This window comes from Pteropus alecto, unplaced genomic scaffold (assembly GCF_000325575.1).
Source record: "Pteropus alecto unplaced genomic scaffold, ASM32557v1 scaffold134, whole genome shotgun sequence".
NCBI lineage: Eukaryota > Metazoa > Chordata > Mammalia > Chiroptera > Pteropodidae > Pteropus > Pteropus alecto.
Genome location: NW_006436283.1, coordinates 5,290,204 through 5,295,705, shown reverse-complemented (window position 1 = coordinate 5,295,705; position 5,502 = coordinate 5,290,204). Strand labels below are relative to the sequence as shown.

Here is a 5,502-nt window from a genome sequence, read left to right as displayed (position 1 = left end):
AATGTGGAGAAATCAGAACGCCCATACACTGCTCGTGGAAAATGGTGCGACCACTTTGGCAAGCAGTCTGGCAATTCCTCCGACGACAGAGTTATCACGTGATTCGGCAATTCCGCTCCTAGGCATATAGCCAAGAGAAAAGAAACCATGTGTCCATGCAAGAATGGGAACATAAATGTCTATAGCGACATTATTCATAACAGCCAAAAGATAGCAACCACCCAAATATTCATCAACAGACAAATGGATAAACAAAATGTGGCATCTGCATATGACAGAATATGATCCAGCTTTAAAAAGGAAAGAAATTCTGCCATATGCTACCACCTCGAGGATAAACCTTGAGGACATTACGCTAAGTGAAAGAAGCCAGTCACGAAAAGGCAATTACTGTATAATTCCATATATATGAGGCACTTATATCAAAATCGTAAATCAAAAGGGAATCAAAATCGTGGAGCTAGAAAGCAGAACGGCGGTTGCCGGGGGCTGAGGGTAGATGAGAATGGAGAGCTATTGTGCAATTAGGGCAGAGTTTCAGTTTTCCGACGTGAACGGATTTACTGCCACTGACCTGTACACCTAGAAATCATGGCGAAGAGGGTAAATTTTGCGTGGATCTGTTACCACACAGAAAAAGAACTGTACGTTAGAAAAAGAGATGCCCCTTGCAAAGAACGCTGTGACGAGAACGTGGAAGAGGAATTAAAAGATGTTTAAATGGAAACGGGAAGGCTTGGGAATCCCGTTGCAATTTTCCAATCAGTTAATGACTATCCCTGGTCTAGTGTGGAGGGGACAGTTGGGAGAGACGTGGGAGACTAAGCAATGTTGGATCACCGGGCATCTTTTGAACATAACTGATAATATGATTCCGTCTTGGGTTGAGGCTGGTGCAGTTCATTAGGCTGAAGACACAGAGGGAGATACAAGTGTTGGGGAAGAGATGGAGTTCAAGGGAAATTGGGTCCGAGATGCACACAGGGAAAACACCATGTAAAGGTGAAGGCAGAAGCCGAAAACACCAACGATTGCCACCAGATGCCCCCAGGAGGAACCAACACTGCTGACACCTCTCTTGTGAGTTTATCCTACAAACATTAATAAACGCCCCTTGTACAAGGCCCAGAAGCAGGGGGGCAGTTACAAAAAAGGGAGACTGATTGATAAATACATGAACAACAGTAAAGGCAGATGGAGTAAGGGGGACCGCCGCCCCAGACAGCCTCCTGAATGAGGACATGGTCCCAGATGCCGAGCCATGCGGAGAAAAAGGGAAGTCTTCTCTAGTCTGGGGTCCACGTTGGTTTGGTCAAGCAGAGTCCTAGAATCTTATACCAGAGTCCTCCCACACGATTAACCATTTGTTTTACACCTATAGCACCTGGTCTTCCTAGGTGGTCTCCCATCCAAGCACTAACCAGGCCCGACCCTGCTTAGCTTCCGAGATCAGACGGGATTGGGCTCGTTCAGGGTGGCATCACCATTAACCATTTGAAGAGTGGCCCTGGTCCCAGTGCCTCTAGCACAATCGTTAATAAATGCACTCAGCCCAGGCCACAGGGATAGACGAGTCATCACTTCCTATTTTCCTCTCAGTCTCTTTGGGAAGGGCTCAGTACCGATGGTCAAAACTTTGGCTCCTCCAAAAACTGGCGTGAGAGGCTGCTGCAGACAGAAAATAAATGTCTTTGCCCCATCTCCCCTCAGCAGCCTTTCTGAGGCTGGTTCACCCAGATCACAAAACAGCAGGCCCAGGAGCAGGGGCACCTTCAGCAGGCGCAGGGAGAAGAGACTGGTGAGCAGGCACCTGCGGGAGGGAGGGACGCTGGGACCAGTGCTGAGTGGCTTTTCTGCTTCCCTCCTTTTCTTCCTCAGCCTCCATCCCTCAACCATATACGCTGTAAGGACTGGTCCACACAGAGCCACAGAGCAGGTCTACCAGGGGAGAAAGATGCTAAAAGCAGACCTTCAAACCAGGCAAGCTTCTTTTTCGAAGATGCTTTTTCTACCTTCTTTCTCTGCCAATTGAAGGCCACCGAGCAGCTGGGACTACTCCAGGTCCCAGGGGAAATGCTCTACAAGCCACTCATTGGATAATGACTTCCATTAGATTAGCTTGTTTGACTTTACCAAGCAATTCGGCGTCTTTTATCCAATTCTCTCCTCTTGATAACCCCGTGAGGCTCCAGGATAGAATGGCTTCTCAAAAATCATCACTTTCAAGCTTTTGATCTTCCCTGGAAAATCGTTTTAAAGTTGCTTTCCCACCTGCAATCTATCTCGGGGTCATTCACAGAAAATTCTCCAGTGAAAGTCTCTTCTCTGCTCTTTATATGGCCAAGAACGTTTTCTTCTGCTGCTGTAATTCACTGGATAACTTATTTCAAGGTCAAAGGCGTGAAGACTGTGGAAAGCAGACCAATTTCAATGTGCGTTGTTATATCCCACTTGCTTATCAAAGAATTACCAAGAGATTAAGCTCTGCTATGTACAACAAAGAGGCAACAAAAAAACGCCCATGAAAATACATATTTTTACAGTGTGCTTCACTCAACTTCAGCAACAATTCAACCAACATTTACAAAGTGTCCACTCTGGGGCAGGCCCAGTACCAACAGTGGGGGAATACGAAGATGAACAGGGCAGCCCCCAGCCCCGGCAGGCAACCGATTATAACACAAGGTGATAAGAGCAATTCCAGAGGATGAGCGTGACACGCTGTGACTGGACAGGTCAGGGGAGGCTTCACAGAGGAGGTGATGCTGGAACCAGCTCTTAAGAGATGAAAAGATTTTTATAGCCAGAGCAATTGCTTAGAAGAAACCAGAAAAGAGAAGGTCAGAGCTAAATCAGATCATCGTGGCTGGAGCACAGGGTGTCCCCGGAGTGAGAGTGATAAAGTCACACAGGTTAGCATAGAAATGCATCATGGAGGGCCTCGGACTTTATGCTGAAGGTGACAAGCAGCCCCTGAGCGAAGGAGTGACTCGATCAGGGTGAGGCTTTTTAGAAAGAGACTTCTCCTGCAGGGCCATGTGAGATGAGCTGGAAAGAGGAGAGTCTGGTGATAAAAATTTGAATCATGAGAGTGGCTATGAGAATGGACCAAAAAAAAAAAAAAGAAAAGGAAAATTTGAGAGCTGTTAAGTAAAGGCAGAATTGGCAAGAGTTTTGATTCATTGGAGGTAAAGGATAAGGAGCCAAAAATGAACCTAGGGTGTCGAGTGTTAGTAAAGATGGGGCTGGGGTCACCGTGAGCTGAGTCAGGAAGCCTGGGAGGAGCTGGCTGGGGAGGAGATGAGAAGTGTGGTCTGGGGCATGGGGAGAAGTGTGGTCAGGGACAGTCGCGAGAAGATCTCCAGGTTGAGGTCCAAGAGAGGGGGAAGGGAGAGACGCTGACTGGAGAGTCCGACAGAGGGGCTCACGAGGCCCGTGGGACGGACGGGACAGCGTCGGCAGAGAGGCCTTTCTGACTTAAGCCTGGGGTAGTGCCACCAGGCTGGTTGAGAGAATCTCTGCTGCAGACCAAGAGGAGAAGGGGATGTTGGAGGACCTTGGCGTTTAAGGGGTTGGCTGAGGAAGCTTCTAATTAGGAATCACCAAAAACCACAGAAGATGTAACTCTTAAGAACAGCCAAACATTGCACAATTCCTTCTAAATTTAGCCTGCTATTTCGATTCTTCCAGTTTTCAGTTCCACAGGAGTTTCGATGTGAGCTCATATATACGTGAGGGTGAGCATCCAGGAAAATGGAGGTGTGTAAGCAATGGTGACATGCAGCCGTGAAAGCAGCTCAAGGCCTTCTGTGGTTGTTGATTGATGAGAAAGTTTTAAGTTAAAGAGTTCATTGTTTCCCTAAATCTATGGGCAAGGGTGGACTGATAGATCATTGGAACCGCATAGAGAGTCCAGAAATAGACTCACATATACATGATCAATTGATTTTCAACCAAGACACCAAGGCAACTCAATGGAAAAGGAAAACTAATGCCACAGGAAGTGAATACCCATGTGGGGGGAAAAAATAAACCTTGACCTTTACTCACTACGTAGACGTGAATTAATTATGATTAATTAATTTTGAAATGATCACAGAGGTAAACGCAAAAATGAGACCCATAAGGCTTTTGGCAAAAAAGAAAAGGCATAGGAGAATATCTTTGCAAGCTTGAAGTAGGCAACTCTTTTCTCAGGACACAAAAAAGTATCACCGTAAATTACAGATTGAATTTCATCAAAATTAAATTTTTCTGTTCCGCAAGAGACATCATTTAGAAAATGAAGAGGCAGACCCAAGACATATGCAATACATGTGTCTCACCAGTGAGCCGTCGACATTGGACATCTAGGATGCCCAACTCTTAGAAGTTACCAATAAAAAGGCAAGCAACTCAATTTTTTAAAAAAGTAAGCCAAAAATTAAGGAAGATATATAAATAGCTAATAAACATATAAAAGGGTGTTCAATATCATTAGTCATCAGAGAAATGCAATTTAAAACCAAAATAAGAATGGTGTTGATGGCTGCACAAAAAATGTGCATATACTTAATGCCACTGAACTGCTTTAAAACCAAAATAAGAATGGTGTTGATGGCTGCAGAAAAATGTGCATATACTTAATGCCACTGAACTGTATATTTTAAAATGGTTAAAATGGTAAATTTTATGTCATGTATATCTTACCACGATTTTTAAAAAATGGGTCCAGAAGAGATTATTTCTGTTCAAAAGGTCCTAATCTTCAGAAAAAATATTTGGCCATACATACGTACAGACCCACCCTCATCTTATCTTTCTTCCTGGCTAGTAGATCTTTTGTGTCACCACTAACTTTGATAATCTTATATATTTTTTCACAGATAAGGTAGTAACATAAATACTAACAGAGAGATATTAATATAAATTTAAATAAAATTTTAAATATACCTACACAAAAACCACAGTGAGATGCCATTTCACAGCCACTAGAATGTCTAAAATCAAAAACTCAAGCCTCTGTGTTCTCATCCATAAAATGGAAGGATTCTTAACCCATCATTATAACGTCCTGGTCTATGAACTCCTGCTTCATAAAACTAAGGATGAAAGCCATCGATACCCCACAGATGAGTCCCACAACTCGTCCCACACCATGATTTGTTCACTGTTTATTGGTGAAGTTCAATAGCCTCTTGACAGCACCAGGAAGCAAGGAACTTACAGCAAACATACGAGGAAAGATAAGAATCAAGAGCTGCAATGCTGCTGAGTGTTTGCATGAGGACTCTCCCAGGGCTTTAAACACATTTCCCTTTCAACCCTCCCATCTGCCCTATGACGTTGCCCCATTTCACTTTATTTTCCTATACAGGACTGGATTTCAGGTGTATGGAGAACAGGAGCTTTTTTTTTTTTTTTTTATCCTCTCCTCGTCTAACATCAGCTGCTTTTTCAGCTGGACATCAAAGTTTTGAGATTTTTCCAGGAAGCTAAAGGTCATTCCTCCTCTAATGCGAA

General features: G+C 44.1%; 1 pseudogene; it reads right to left on the bottom strand.

Annotated features, from left to right (window-relative positions):
• Positions 1–1,372: 1,372 nt before the first annotated feature.
• Positions 1,373–1,491, bottom strand: LOC112480084 (annotated as a pseudogene).
• Between the last annotated feature and the right edge of the window lie 4,011 nt (positions 1,492–5,502).